The sequence below is a fragment of the Oncorhynchus mykiss genome, chromosome 22 (assembly GCF_057628025.1).
Source record: "Oncorhynchus mykiss isolate SJ-2025 chromosome 22, ASM5762802v1, whole genome shotgun sequence".
NCBI classification, from domain to species: domain Eukaryota; kingdom Metazoa; phylum Chordata; class Actinopteri; order Salmoniformes; family Salmonidae; genus Oncorhynchus; species Oncorhynchus mykiss.
The window spans coordinates 5,903,496-5,920,489 of record NC_143043.1 but is presented as its reverse complement, the minus strand read 5'-3'; the positions used below and the strand labels follow the sequence as shown (position 1 = coordinate 5,920,489).

General features: G+C 41.2%; 1 protein-coding gene across 1 annotated transcript in view; it reads left to right on the top strand.

Moving 5' to 3' along the window:
* The window catches only part of fgf14 (fibroblast growth factor 14), a 321,509-nt gene that overhangs the window by 117,831 nt on the left and 186,684 nt on the right, over positions 1 to 16,994 (top strand). The window lies entirely within an intron of this gene.

The window sequence follows — 16,994 nt, the reverse complement described above, 5'->3', positions numbered from 1 at the left end:
TAACACTTTTTGGTTACTACATGATTCCATATGTGTTATTTCGAAGTTGTGATGTCTTCACTATTATTCTTCAATGTAGAAAACAGTAAAAATAAAGAAAAACCCTGGAATGAGTAGGTGTGTCCAAACTTTTTACTGGTACTGTACTCACACACATACTCTCTCTCTCACTCTCAAGTGTTATTTGTCATATGTACAGGATATACATGGTATACACAGTCCAACTAAATGCTTCCGTGGAGATTCCCTCTCGGCAATGCAACACAATAACAAATAATAAGAATAGAAAATAATAATAACAAATAAAGACAAATATCACACACACTGCTCTCTCCCTCTCCTCTCCGTATGTAAAGTCTAAGAATAGCAGTGTCACCTGATGGGTTGATAATGCTCTATTGATGCATGACCTATGCTGCCCTGTGTTGCACTGCGTGCTGCTGAACTAGTGTGTGTGTGTTTATTTTAGTTGTGGTGGGAAACAGATAATGAGTGTGCTGTTGACACCCAGAATCCTGTTCCAGAATCCGGTTAGCTACTGAGTCCAGCTAGAGGGACAGGGGACAAGGTGTAGGTACTGAGTCCAGTTAGAGAGACGGGACAGGGTTTAGCTTCTTAGGTTAAATTAGAGAGACTGGGGACATGGGTTAGCTACTGAGTCCGGCTAGAGGGACAGGGTTTAGGTACTGAGTCCAGTTAGAGAGACAGGGGACAGGGTTTAGGTACTGAGTTCAGTTAGAGAGACAGGGGACAGGGTTTAGGTACTGAGTTCAGTTAGAGAGACAGGGGACAGGGTTTAGCTTCTTAGGTTAAATTAGAGAGACTGGGGACATGGGTTAGCTACTGAGTCCGGCTAGAGGGACGGGGTTTAGGTACTGAGTCCAGTTAGAGAGACAGGGGACAGGGTTTAGCTTCTTAGTTTAAAGTAGAAAGACTGGGGACATGGATTAGCTACTGAGTCCGGCTAGAGGGACAGGGTGTAGGTACTGAGTCCAGTTAGAGAGACAGGGGACAGGGTTTAGGTACTGAGTTCAGTTAGAGAGACAGGGGACAGGGTTTAGCTTCTTAGTCCGGCTAGAGGGACAAGGGGCAGGGTGTATGGTTTAGCTACATGGACAGGCGAGGGAGATAAAGGACAGGGGAGACAAAGGGCGTCTGATAATGTGGCTATATTCCATACCTCTCACTCTCATCTCATAATGCTTCACCTATGTGGAACACCTCAGTACGTTTCCACTCCCTGTTTTTTATGACACAGACCCATCCAGTGTAAAACGAAACACTGTTCCATGCTGTCAATTTCTGTACCAGAGAAAGGGAGAGAGATGGGTCATATATGTATTATTGTTAATCTGACCTGAAATGTCTCTGAGCAGCATTTGTGTCATAGTTAATCCAGAGCTTTTTGGGCCAGAGAGAGAGCCATTTGTTCCGAACTCCTTTAATCTCTGTCACTCATCCTCACTTATCACTCACCTTACAGCACCTCAGCATAGAAAGGGAGTTCGGATCTGTAGGGCCGGTTTCCCAGACAAAGATATTCTAGTTCTGGACTAAAAGACACGTTCTATTGAGAATATCCATTGAGAACATTTATTCATCCAGAACTATGCTTAATCTGTGTCTAAGCACCCAAGCTAACTAGCACCCAAGCTAACTAGCACCCAAGCTAACTGGCACCCAAGCTAACCGGCACCCAAGCTAACTAGCACCCAAGCTAACTGACACCCAAGCTAACCGTTCTGACCATTTTACTCCCCCTAGCAGAGCTGGTTAGGCTGTTTTTGTTATCCAGAGTGTTGGTGGCTGCAACTGTGCTGCTGACAACAATTTAATTACGCTTTTTTGCCGATGTTTACTGACACTGGCCATATTCAACGGGTGTTGAGCGTTAGTAAATTCCTCAGTTATTCTGCGCTCAGATGAGAGTGCTCTGAAATCGGAGTAGATAGCCAGAGAGAAGTTACGAATGCACCCGAATGTCCATTGAGAATGCACAAAACTAAACCACTTAGCTAAGGTAAGATTGACGTAAATAATCAAGTCAATAAACGTTGGGTAGTTAGTTAGTTAGATAGCATATAGTTAGTATACTGGCAAGTACAATGTATTAGTAGCCAACTAACCTTGGGTAGCTAGCTAACATACCGGTACATACTGCTGTATGCTATGCGGTTCGTAAGGACAGCGTAGTTAACAAATCGTCAGCCAACGTAATGTGGTATGTAATTTATTGGAAAGTAATTACTTTATTACATTGCTCAACATTTTCTTAACATTTGTCATAATTAGTTAAATTAATGTATCAGCTCTCGTCAGACTTCGGCTGCATAATTTACACCATTTTCTTCAATTCTGAAATTGTTTTGAAGCCACGCCAATTTTCTGAAGAATTGCATTATGGGCCCCAAAAGCACGGAAATAGTGTCCACTGCTTGTATACTTCGTATTTTGGCGAATGTAGTACGACATCCGGGCACTTTGTCATACTTACTATATCTATAATATTGTAACGACCCTGGATTTATAAGCGTGGAAATCGACTCTGCCGCTCGAGCATGCTTTTACGGCACAGTCGATAGCGCGCCGGACCTCGGGCTCGAAGGTCGAGGGTTCAAGATCTCCTCCCTGCTGTTTCATTACAATATGACCAATAAGCATACTACATACTCAATTTAAGTCACAAATAGTACAGTTAGTATTAGTATTCGAACACAGCTATTCAAATTGTATTATCACACTACACACTACACACTACTAAGCTAAGTCCGACCACCTATTTGCAGTTGGATAATCATTCTGCTCGATTGTGGATTGTTGTTCCTTTGCTCCTCAGCCAGCTCCCTCTTCCCAGGCGGTGACAAGGATCCCCTTCTCCCACAGCTACGGGTTTCAGAAACTCGTAGTCTGACCCGCCCGGCCTTGAGTCAAGATGGCAGATGAAAGTTGTGTTATTTGAAGGCGCCTCCAATGTAGATCTAGGATAAGTAAACCCAACCTACATTGTAATTATTTGGGCTGAGTATGAGGCATGCAAAACTGATCTTAGATAAGCGTTTAGGGGCTGTAAGGCAGACCCTTGTGGCCTGTACTCGTTCTCTGGAGCTGAGAGCGAGCATAGACATGGGCTTACTTTTTTTCTTCTCTTTTCTTTCTTACCCATCTTTTTCCCAATGAAACTTGTCCTATATTTATTTCCCTTAAAATTCATATTGAAGTATCTGTCTTAATGATGTCACAAGTGGTGTGTGTTGCTCTATCTTACTAGCAAGAAGTGACTGGACAGGGAAAGCTGCCCTTGTCATACGTACACATTGACTTACTCATAGCTGTTGTATAATGGAATTCCATTGAGACAAGCTTGATTCAGCAACGAACAGGGGAAAACAAGGCATTATTTGGGAATTGGACGCGTGCGCATTTCACACATACATGTTGTAGTATTTTTTGTATTAGAACAAACTTTTTGCATCTTATTTTCAAGTTCTTTAATACTCATATGTACAGTGGAACTATATTAGTTAGTTATAAACCTCATATTTCAAAATAAGTCTGTTCAGGCATTTGAGGTAGGCAATGTTAAGCAGAGAGATGTAGAGATGGAATGATAGAAGAAAGGAAGGAAAGAAGAGAAAGGGCAGTAGGAGGGAGAGGAGTAAAGGAGCATTGTTGCTGCACAGTGTTTGTAGATGCAGGCCTCATTGTCACTGGTAAACGGGGCCAGCTACTGTAATGTACTGTAAAGTACAGTTTCCCCATAGACTACTGCCTTCCCACTGACCCTCTTTCTCTACCTCTCGCTCTCTACCTCTCTCTTTTCTCTCCCTTTGACACTTTGTCTCTTTCATTATTGTTCTCTCTCTTTGTCCTCTCTCCTTTTCTCTCCTCTTTCACTTTTCTCTCTCTTTACTCTGTCTCCTGCTGGCTCCTATACACATACAAGTCATAAAAACAATACCAAGGCTATTTTAGAAAATGTCATATATTTTTAGGTTGATTTTATACTATTTTTATTTTATAATTCTGTTCTTGCTTTCAGGGCCACTTTAAACAAACAACAACTTATAAAGGCTTTTTACAACATTCATCAAGTCTTCATAAGGGGCACTGCATAATGGTTCACAAAACATTCATAGAAAAAATCTTGTCAAGGCAAACCTCAAGTGCTGTATTTACCCTGCATGGTGTTACATGGTGATGCGTTCCACCCTCTGATTGTGTCTGTTTTCTTGTGAGTCAGAGAGTTGACCCCTGTAAATGTTGTGTTCAGTAGAGTGGACTCATCCCCACAGGATTAACCCATTAACTTCTGTGACCTGCAGGCCCTCTCAGACTATTGAAGTTGACTCGTAGTCTTAATGACTGAGTGAGTCATTACACATGCACTCACACACGCGCACACACAACACAGGGAGAATGCTAAAGTGTTCTGGACAGTGTGCATTTATTGTGCTTTTATGTAATCAGTTGCAAATCAGTTGCAAATCAGTCCCTCATTCACATGTTCTGTGTTGCCTTTCAATAGGTAGTAACTTGTCAGTCTATTGCTTGTTTCAATCCATCCCTATAAAACAAAAAGCCTTTAAAACCAGTTGGTTGTTTCTCTAGTTTACATCATCAATAATCATCTGTCTGGGTGACTAATTTGCAGTTAATATTCAGGTGCTATTTTCCCACTCCTGTGACTCAGCGCTCGTCATGTTCCTGAAGGTGAGAACCTATCCCGGGGGTGCAGATGCACAGCAGTCTCAATCACCTCCACTAAATGCTCCATTCGCAGGCAGAAACCCGCGCCCCTAAATATCTCCCGCAGACACAGACTCCACCGGGGGTGATTGACTGCCGCTGCATCACTAGCGGCTCAGCTCCTAGCTGCTTTAAGTATCCTTTAAGTATCCAGGAAGCTGCATCTTCTCATGGAAGAGACTTAGAATGACCCATTAACCCGTTTTCACAGGCCGACTGGACAAAGTTCAACAGATGGTGTTGTGAGAGAAAGCGTTGCGCTAGTGGTTTATTTTTAACTTCCTCTTAGTGCTGAGACGTTGAAACAAACTGTTACTGGTTGCCTGGGTGGTTTTATACAAGGCTAATGGTTTGTCGTGGCTGTGTTTAAAAGACAGAAGGTATGTTGGGGGGGTAATGTGAGTGGAACAAGAGTTTGGTTAGTAAGGGGATTGATGACAAGGGGCTGGTGTTAACGTGGCATGCCACTGCTCCATTCTATTGTGGCCAGGGCTCTAAAGTGCAACCATTTTGGTCACATATGCTGCAAAATATTTTGCTGTGTGACTTTTTATTTTGGTAGCACCGTGCACCTAGAAAAATGATCATCCAGATAATTGTTGTAATGATTAGGCATCGATGTACTGTTGTTTTCAGATACCCTAGACATAAAAGCCCTAACATCTGCAATGTTTTTTCTTCAGATTGTGAATTGGCTGTATCATTATGCGAGCTGTCCCAAAACCACTCGTAGGCATTTGTTTGCACCTTGTTCATTAGCTAACTAGCTAGCTAACAATCAGGGCCTCGTTTCTCAGTTGTAACTTAAGTTTTACGATGATCGTTGTCAGACCATGTGTCAATACTGATAAGATCGAAAGAAACGCGGCGCTGCTCTCGGATCAGCTTTTTCCATTCAAATCTTACCTTGTCATTATTGTGGAATAATTATAATGTTAATGGATCTGGGCCTTGTTTCCCAGTTGCAATTTAATTTAAGCATTACGATGATCGTAACAGATGCATCATTATTTGCGAGCCAACTTTTAAAAGTGTTTCCCGAACAAGCACATAGAGAGAACATTCGCTAAGTACGTCATTAAGGAAAAGCAGCGCTGCTCTCAGATCAGCTTTCGCCATTCAAATAAAATACATTTGTCACATGCGTCATAGACAACCGGTGTAGACGAATAATGAACTGCTTATTTACAGGTCCTTTTCCAACAATGCAGATTTAAAGTTAAGATAAAAAATAAAATAAAACATTTTAAGTAGTGAAACGAGGAATAAGTACACAGTGAATAGTGAATAAAAAGAACGAGTAAAAATTACATGGCTTTACACTGAGTGTACAAAACATTAGGAACAGCCACTTTTTCCTTCAGAACAGCCTCAATTCATGAAGGCATGGACCCTACAAAGTGTCAAAAAAATTACACAGGGTTGCTGGCCCATGTTGACTCCAATGCTTCCCTTAAATGTGTCAAGTTAGCTGGATGTCCTTTGGGTGGTGGACTATTCTTGGTACACTCAGGAAAATGTTGAGTGTGAAAAACCCAGCAGCGTTGCAGTTCTTGACACACTCAAACCGTTGCACCTGGCACCTACTACCATGCTCCATTTAAAGGAATCTTTAATATTTTGTCTTGCACATTCACCCTTTGAATGGCACACATACAGATGTAGGATCTGGAGGGGACTAAGCACGCACCCATGAGGAGGGGACTAAGCACGCACCGATGTGGAATTTAAGCTGTAGTCAATGAACAGCATTCTCACGTAGGTGTTCCTTTTGTCCAAGTAGGAAAGGGCAGTGTGGAGTGCAATAAAGATTGCGTCGTCTGTGGATCTGATGGAGCAGTATGCAAATTGGATTGGGTCCAGTGTGTCTGGGATGATGGTGTTAATGTGAGCGTTGACCAGCCTTTTAAAGCATTTCATGGCTACATATGTGAGTGCTATGGGGCCATAGCCATTTAGACAGGTTACCTTGGCGTTCTTGGGTACAGGGACTATGATGGTCTGCTTAAAAATATCCATAAAGATACTTGCCAGCTGGTCAGCGCATGCTCTGAGTATGCATCCTGGTAATCCGTATGTGGCCTTGTGAATGTTAACCTGTTACTCACTTGTTAATCTGTTACTCAAGTTCTTACTCACATCGGCTACGGAGAGCATGATCACACAGTCGTCACTGTGGAGACGACGTTGTGATTAATGAAGCCGGTGACTTATGTGGTAAACTCCTCAATGCCATCGGATGAATCCCGAAACACATTCCAGTCTGTGCTAGCAACCAGTCCTTTAGCTCAGCATCCGCTTCATCAGACCACTTCCGAATTGAGCGTGTCACTGGTACTTCCTGTTTGAGTTTTTGCTTGTAAGCAGGAATCTGGAGGACAGAATTATGGTCAGTTTTGCCATCTAGAGGTAGCTACGGAGAGTGTTGTACTGTATGTGTCTCTGTGTGTGGAGTAAAGGTGAGCTAGAGTTCTTTGCCCTCTAGTTGCACAGGTGACATGCTAGTAGAAATGAGATAAAACAGATTCCCGTTTTCCTGCCATTAGGGGCGCTGCATGAGCATTGTTTTGCTGGCTAATGGCACTATATACCTCGCTGAGTGTGGTCTTAGTGCCAGCATCAGTTTGTGGTGGTAAATAGACAGCTATGAAAATCTCTTGTTAAATAGTATGTTCTACATCTTATCCTGAGGTATTCTAACTCAGGTGAGCAGAATCTCATGACGTCCTTAATATTAGAGTTTGCGCACCAGTTGTTGTTAACAAAGACAGACACACCCACCCTTGAGGATGCGAAACGCTGCCGTTCTCTCCTGCCGATGCATAGAAAAAACAGACTTATATTAAGTCCTCATTCAGCCATGACTCCGTAGAGCATAGGATATTACAGTTCTTCAGGTCCCGTTGATAGGATAGTCTCGAACAGAGCTAGCCTAGTTTGTTCTCCAGTTCTCCAGTCGCCAATAGAACAGAGGGTAGAGGCAGTTTATTTACTCACTGCTGTAGTTTCATCAGGGTGCCCCAAAGTCGGCCTCTATATCGTTGTCTTTTCATCTTCTGAGTAGCCGGGATCAGGGCCTGGTCCTGGTTGAACAGTATGTCCTGCGCAGCTGAGTCATTGAGATAGAATTCTTAATCCAAATCGAGGTTAGTGATCGCTGCTCTGATATAAATGATGTACAAAACAAGTTAAGAGCAGCGCAAAAAAGTAGCTTAATTGGTCAGGAGCCCGTAAAATGGCCGCTATACATCCCTTATCTCTAATCCTACCTTAACATTATAATTATACCACAATACTGACGACGGATCAGCTCCTAGAGAGATATTACCACCTATGGCTGCAAATAGGCTGTTATGCTGATAATAATGCACTGAATCGCACATCATTGCGCACATTAATGATGCGTGGGTTGACTCATAAACCACAGTCACAGCTGTTATATCCGAGTGGCATGTAGGTTTAATGAATAAAGAGAAAGCAATACATTAAAACAGGATTACCAAAACTCAGTCTTGGGTGCAAGTTTTTTTTTTTGCTTTAGCACTACACAGCTGATTCAAATAATTGATGGTGAGTTGGTTATTTGAATCAGCTGTATAGTGCAAGGGTAAAAACCAAAATGTGCACCCAGGACCAGGTTTCGGAAACCCTGCATAACAAAAATCCATAAATGTATCGTATACAGTGCATTCGGAAAGTATTCAGACCCTTTGACTTTTTCCACATTTTGTTATGTTACAGCCTTATTCTAAAATGGATTAACAAAAAAAACTCCTCAACAATCTACACACAATACCCCATAATGACAAAGCAAAAATGTTTTGTAAATACATTTTTGCAAAACTTAAATATCACATTTATACAAGTATTCAGATCCTTTACTCAGTACTTTGTTGAAGCACCTTTGGCAGCTATTACAGCCTCGATTCTTTTTGGGTATGACACTACAAGTTTCTACGAGTTTCTCCCATTCTTCTCTGCAGATCCATTCAATATCTGTCAGGTTGGATGGGGAGTGTCACTGCACAGCTATTTTCAACTATCTAGATTTTGCTCGCCTGAAGTAGAGTATCTTATGACAAACTGTAGACCACACTATTTACCAAGAGAGTTTTCATCTATACTTTTCGTGGCTGTTTATTTATCACCACAGACGGATGCTGGCAGTAAGACCGCACTCAGTCAGCTGTATACCGGCGGTGCTCCGAGTGGCCGGAGACTTTATGCAGGGAAACTTAAATCAGTTTAACCTAATCTCTATCAACATGTTAAATGCGCAACCAGAGGGAAAAAAATTATAGATCACCTGTACTCCACACACAGAGATTCGTACAAAGCTCTCCCTCGCCCTCCATTTGGTAAATCTGACCACGATTCTTACCTCCTGATTCCTGCTTACAAGCAAAAATTAAAGCAGGAAGCACCAGTGACTCGGTCTATAAAAAAGTGGTCAGATGAAGCAGATGCTAAACTACAGCACTGTTTTGCTATCACAGACTGGAACATGTTCCTGGATTCTTCCGATGGCATTGAGGAGTACACCACATCAGTCACTGGCTTAATCAATAAGTGCATCGAGGACGTTGTCCCCACAGTGACTGTACGTACATACCCCAACCAGAAGCCATGGATTACAGGCAACATTCACAGTAATCTAAAAGGTAGAGCTGCCACTTTCAAGGTGCGGGATTCTAACCCGGACGCTTATAAGCGTTCCAGACGACTGTGTGATCTCGCTAGCGGAACACCAGCCGACAACATCCGGTGAATTTATTCAAATAAATAATCGGAATATTAAACTTTCATGAACATACAAGTATCTTGTATCATTTAAAAGCTTAACTTCTCGTTAATCTAACTGCGTTGTCCGATTTACAATAGGCTTTACGGCGAACGCATACCATGAGATTGTCTGAGGACAGGCCCCACATAAACATATTTTTCAACCAGCACAGTCTTCATATAATCACAAATAGCGATTAAAGAAATCACTTACTTTTTGAAGATCTTCCTCTGTTTGCAATCCCAAGGGTCCCAGCTACAACATGAATGGTCGTTTTGTTAGATAAGATCCTTCTTTATATCCCAAAAAGTCAGTTTAGTTGGAGCCATCGATTTCAGTAATCCACTCGTTCAACATGCAAACAAAGGAGTCCAAAAAGCTACCGCTAAACCGCTAAACTATAATATTTCATACGGAAAGTAGTATGTTGAACAGGAAAGCAAAATTAGTAAGTGCGCGCCCTCTCCCTCGCGTGCCGAAAGGCTGATATTGTTCCGGTGCTTTCCTAACCAAAAGTCCATATTCTTGCTTGTTTTTCAAAAAACAAGCGTGAAACCTTGAATAAAGACTGTTGACATCTAGTTTAAGCCATAGGAATTGCAATCTGGGAGATGGAATTACATAGAAACAATAGGTTTGCATTATGGGACACCAACAACAACAAAAAATTCTGGTTGGTTTGTCATCGGATTTTCGCCTGCCATATCAATTCTGTTATAGTCTCAGACAGTAACAGTCAAAGTGTTTTCTATCCAATGCTACCAATTATATGCATATCCTTGCTTCTGGGCCTGAGTAACTTTGGGCACGTCAGTCAGGTGGAAATTCAATAAACTAGACTCTATCCCTAATCCAGACGGATTACCAGGACGTGTGCTCTGGGCATTTGCTGACCAACTGGCAGGTGTCTTGACTGACATTTTCAACATGTCCCTGATTGAGTCTGTAATAGCAACATGTTTCAAGCAGACTATCAAAGTCCCTGTACCCAAGAACACTAAGGCAACCTGCCTAAATGACTGCAGACCCGTAGCACTCACATCCGTTGCCATGAAGTGCCTTGAAAGGCTGGTAATGGCTCACATCAACACCATTATCCCAGAAACACTAGACCCACTCCAATTTGCATGCCACCCAAACAGATCCACAGATGATGAAATCTTTGTTGCACTCCACACTGCCATTTCCCATCTGGACAAAAGGAACACCTATGTTGGAATGCTATTAATTAACTACAGCTCAGCATTCAACACCATTGTACCCTCAAAGCTCATCACCAAGCTAATGATCCTGGGACTAAACACCTCCCTCTGCACCTGGATCCTGGACTTCCTGACAGGCCGCCCCCAGGTGGTAAGGGTAGGCAACAACACATCTGCCATGCTGATCCTCAACACTGGAGCCCCTCAGGGGTGCGTGCTCAGTCCCCTCCTGTACTCCCTGTTCACCCACGACTGTGTGGCAAGGCACGACTCCAAAACCATCATTAAGTTTGCAGACGACACAGTGGTAGGCCAGAATAACAACCTATCCCTCAACGTAACCAAGACTAAGGAAATGATTGTGGACTACAGGAAAAGGAGGACCGAGCATGCCCCCTATCTCATCAACAGGGCTGTAGTGGAGCATGTTGAAAGCTTCAAGTTCCTTGGTGTCGACATCACCAACAAACTAGAATGGTCCAAACACACCAATACAGTCGTGAAGAGGTGAAGACAAAGCCTATTACCCCTCAGGAAACTAAAAAGATTTGGCATGGGTTGTCAGATCCTCAAAAGATTCTACAGCTGCAACATCACTACCTGGGACGGCAACTGCTCAGCCTCCGACCGCAAGGCACTACAGAGGGTAGTGCGTATGGCCCAGTACATCACTGGGGCTAACCTGCCTGCCATCCAGGACCTCTACACCAGGCTGTGTCAGAGGAAGGCCATACAAATTGTCAAAGACCCCAGCCACCCCAGTCATAGACTGTTCTCTCTACTACTGCATGGCAAACGGACCAAAAGGCTTCTCAACAGCTTTTACCACCCAAGTCATAAGACTCCTGAACAGGTAATCAAATGGCTACCCAGACTATTTGCATTGTCTCTCTACTGTATATAGCCTCTCTACTGTATGTAGCCTCTCTACTGTATGTAGCCTCTCTACTGTTTATAGCCTCTCTGCTGTATATAGCCTCTCTACTGTATGTAGCCTCTACTGTTATTTTTCACTGTCTTTTTACTGTTGTTTTTTTTCTTTACTTCTCTATTGTTCACCTAATACCTATTTTTACTTACAAATTGCACTGTTGGTTAGGGCCTGTAAGTAAGCATTTCATTGTAAGGTCTACACTTGTTGTATTTGTCACACGTGACAAATACATTTTGATTTGATTAGGCTGTGTGCTTAGGGTTGTTGTCCTGTTGGAAGGTGAACTTTAGCCCCAGTCTGAGGTCCTGAGCACTCTGGAGCAGGTTTTCATCAAGGATCTCTCTATAATTTGCTCCGTTCATCTTTCCCTCGATCATGACTAGTCTCCCAGTCCCTGCCACTGAAAAACATCCCCACAGCATGATGCTGCCACCACTATGCTTCACCGTGGGGATGGTGCCAGGTTTCCTCCAGATGTGATGCTTGGCATTCAGGCCAAAGAGTTCAATGGAAACAGGATGTATAGCACTTCACAATCAGAGCTTAATTTTGAGTGTCACAGCAAAGGGTCTGAATACCTACGTAAATAAGGTATTTTTTAAATTTGTAATACATTTGTAAAAATGTCTAAAAACCTGTTTTCACTTCGTTATTATGAGGTAGTGTGTGTAGACTGATGAGGACATTTTTTTATTTAATCCATTTTGAGTAAAGCTGTAACGTAACAAAATGTTTAAAAAGGGAAGGGGTCTAAATGCTTTCCTAATGTACTGAAAATGTATCATTCTTGTGCAAATTATATCTAGGCCTATAGGCTACATTGAGGTTTTTCTTTCATTATTTTTTTCATTATTTGGCATTGGTGCATAAGCCTAAGCTTTAGGGCCTAAATTTACAAATAGCCTACACACCAATCACTTTTGGGAACGGGCAGAAAAAGTGAATTTCGATCCATTGAGGCAAAAAGGACAATGTCGGAGTTTAATTCAATAAAAGCTGTGAAATGTAGAGTTGAAAATAAAGAGAAGGGCGGACCAGAAAAGTTATGTCTGAGAAGGTTTTGAAGTGCTAAAAGAGGTTAATAGCCGTGTCTATGTTGTGTGTGATGATTGTGAAGTGCTTTACAAATTCGACAGTTACAAGATGGCGACTTCAAATTGGCCTATGGCACGTCAAGGGAATTGCAGCCTACTGTTCAGAAATAGCTCCGCCATTTCCTGGTTGCTAAAATTCAAATAGTTCGCCTAATTTAAACCGCTGTGAAATATATTTTCCATATTCCAAAATATAGTATTTTCAGCTTTTTGAAGCTGGTATACAAAACCGAAGGTAAAAGATGCACAGATTCTTAGACTTGCTTTCAATGGGAATGACAGATCTATAAACACACATTTATATGTTACTTTGGTCAGATCTCCCAAAAAGTCACATATTGCAACTTTAAATGGAACCTGAAATCTATATTGTCGTAATATTTACTCCTGCAGAATTAAGCATTTTTTTCAGTAAAATGATACACCAAATATACATTTTGACCTTGGAACAAGAGTGGAGAAATATGATTAATTTCATTCAGCATCTTGAGAGAATGTGAATGCACAGTTAGTCTGTAAAGGTGTTAACTTTATCAGCATCATAAAAGCTGATAGCATTTTAACCACATAAAACAAACATCCAAGCCAAACTGAAATATTATCAGAAACATGTTGGGTCATTTTCACAGCTAACTATTTCCTTACAATGGTTCCAACTGATATCATTTGGACCTTTTGCACAAAAAAATCGTTCCATTCTGCGAAAGAAGTAGAGATGACAGAGAAAATGTTACCGATGTCAACTAGATTGAAGCATTCCTTCTATCATTTAGACATTACTCTGATGAGCAAAGGTTTATTTAGTCTTCTAGGGAAACATACAGTATAATGACAGAAGATAAGCGACATTTATCTAATTATAGACAAGTTGATTAACAAATAGCCTACCAAAAATGTCAGAAATTTAAGTAGAATCATACCTAAATTAGGCACAAAAAAAATCCTGCAGCTCCCTTCAGAAATGTGACCGACTGCCTCGATTCGGTCTTATGTAGCAAATTTTGAAATTGTGTTTTTTACATTGGATAAAAGTAGAGACTCAGAGACAGGAAATGGTACAGTATATCATACACTGCAGTTGAAGAACGATGGGAAAGGCTGCTTTGAAAGTTGATGAACTTGTGACCTCACTTTTGAGAAAATGGCCCTTGAATTTTTTGGTACACCATCTCTTTAAGGATTCACGTGAGGCCATGTGATAAACAAATATAAAATAAAATTACATAATTTGTCACATGCAGGTAGCTAGCTAGCTAAACAATGAACTGGCATAATCCCAACCACTACCAATACAGACATTGCCATAGCTGTAATATGAACACAGATACAACAATGAGCCATATATTTCACTGGATGTATAAATGTGAAGCATCCTGTTGGCGTTTCCACTCACTACCAAATTTAGTAGTGAGAGGAAGCCCACTGGCGGGTATTTGGCCGACATTCCGCAAATGTTCTCATCGATTAAAGATTTGATCTCAATACAGTTTTCTGTTTCTGTTAAGGACAGAGTGGATTAAGTTTTGTAGATGTACCTTTTTTTTAAATCACGCTGTTTAGAAGGAGTGTAAAGGCGAATTGAGTTATTACACTCGTGCACTTCACAGAGTAAGAAACATGCAGATACATGCTAGAACGCGGCAATAGGATAACTCTTGGCTCTGCCCACCTCCTTGCTTGTTCTGCCCACTATGACTCATTTGTTCCCATTGGAAATGACAAGCTGTGGTCTATCTTGGTTTAGTTATAAAAATATTTGGTAAGAATTTGCAGGTAGCTAGAGCTAACAAACTAGGTTCAATGTTAGCTAACTAACATTAGGCTATAACTAACAATGCAAATGGGTTTTTAATCAAATAATATTACTACACAAATCATACATGTAACGGTAGTTATCGAGCCAGCAAGCTAACGTTTGCTAGCTAACTAATACATGTTTTTTACTTTCAATAAAAATTAATTTCTCACAAAATGAGTAGCTATTATCTGAAAATCTAGCTAGACTCTTACCCATATACATGGATGAACGATTCACGGAAGACTGGAAGCATTTAACTCTGTTTTGTTTGTAGCTGCAGTACATGTTGTTTGGCCAGAGTTGACCATGGCGTGTGCAGAAAGTAGCCCATCACTTTTTCCAACTAATCTGTCGATATCGCCTACTAAATTCAGGGCATCAATATTGTTGAGAAAAGTAGCACAACTTGTGTAGTTCTCAATGGCTAACGTTCTACCTTTCAAAAACGGCAGAGTAGAAAGGAATGCCAATACAATCCTAAAGAGCTCACATTATAGACAGAAGCAGGCTGCATGGCAGACCGATCCAAACTAATCTACCGGCATGTCCAGCCCACCCATTATTTCAGCCAATTATGTCTAGTGGGAAGGTTCCTGACTTTTTCTGTGGCTAAACCAACTAGGCTCGTAATTTAATGATTTTATTTGTATTCATGGATGGGAAACAAGTTTGTTATTAAGGCGCATGAAAGTTCACGTTCCAGAAGAACGCATTTTGATAACGCCTAGTTTCCTGGAACGAGTCACGAATGGTTCCCCAAAAATGATTTGACTCCTGAATTATCTAGTCCGAACAGCTTAGTATCTTGTTCGAACGACTTAGTATCTCGTCTGAACGACTTAGTAAAATAAAATAAAAATCAGAGGTCAAAAGATCAGAGGTTAGCATGTCTTGCAAGACATGCTAACCTCTCATTACCAACATGGGAGGTTAGCATTTCTTTGGGGTATGATCTTTGACCCTCTGTAACTTTCTCACTCATCATTATTCATGATTCATTCAGGATTATCCATCATCATGGTAGCATCCACATTAATGTAGAAGTGTTTAGAAACATAGTATATTCTTATTTACAGTAAAAATGACTCAAATGACTCAAATTCATACCATGCATACCATTAATTTCTATCGATTACAAAATGATCTGAAACACATCCAAAACTAAGTGCAAATGCATCCAACAAGCTTGATGTAGTCATTGTTGGATGCATTTGCTAGGAATGCGACCAAACACTAAACTTTTGACTACTTAACTTGTAAGAATCTTTAGGTGTGTCAATAATTTGACCCCTGTCTTTTTAAGAAAATATATATACACTACCAGTCAAAAGTTTTAGAACAAACACCTACTCATTCAAGGGTTTTCTTAATTTTTACTATTTTCTACATTGTAAAATAATAGTGAAGACAAAAAAACAATGAAATAACACATATGGAATCATGTAGTAACCAATAAAGTGTTAAACAAATCAAAATATATTTCATATTTGAGATTCTTCAAATAGCCACCCTTTGCCTTGATGACAGCTTTGCATAGTCTTGGCATTTTCTCAACCAGCTTCACCTGGAATGCTTTTCCAACAGTCTTGAAGACGTTACCACATATGTTGGGCACTTGGCTGCTTTTCCTTCACTCTGCTGTCCGACTCTGCCCAAACCATCTCAATTTGGTTGAGGTCGGGGGATTGTGGAGGCCAGGTCATCTGATACAACACTCCATCACTCTCCTTCTTGGTAAAATAGCCCTTACACAGCCTGGAGGTGTGTTGGGTCATTGTCCTGTTGAAAAACAAATGATTGTCCGACTAAGGCTAAACCAAATGGGATGGCGTATCGCTGCAGAATGATGTAGTAGTTAGTTAAGTGTGCATTGAATTTTAAATTACTCACAGACAGTGTCACCAGCAAAGTACCCCCCCACCATAACACCTCCTCCTCCATGCTTTACGGTGGGAAATACACATGCGGAGGTCATCCGTTCACCTACAGCGCTTCTCATAAATAAACGGTGGTTGCAACCAAAAATCTCCAATTTGATCTCCAGACCAATGGATACATTTCCACCAGTCTAATGTCCATTGCTCGTGTTTCTTGGCCCAAGCAAGTCTCTTCTTCTTATTGGTGTCCTTTTATAGTGGTTTCTTTTCGGCAATTCGACCATGAAGGCCTGATTCACGCAGTCTCCTCTGAACAGTTGATGTTGAGATGTGTCTGTGTCTTGAACTCTGTGAAGCATATATTTGGGCTGTAAATTATGAGGCTGGTAACTCTAATGAACTTATCGTCTGCAGCAGAGGTAACTCTAGGTCTTTCTTTCCTGTTGCGGTCGTCATGAGAGCCAGTTTCATCATAGAGCTTGATGGTTTTTGAGACGGCACTTGAAGAAACTTTTGAAGGTCTTCAAATATTCCATGTTGAATGAAACGTTCCGTATTGA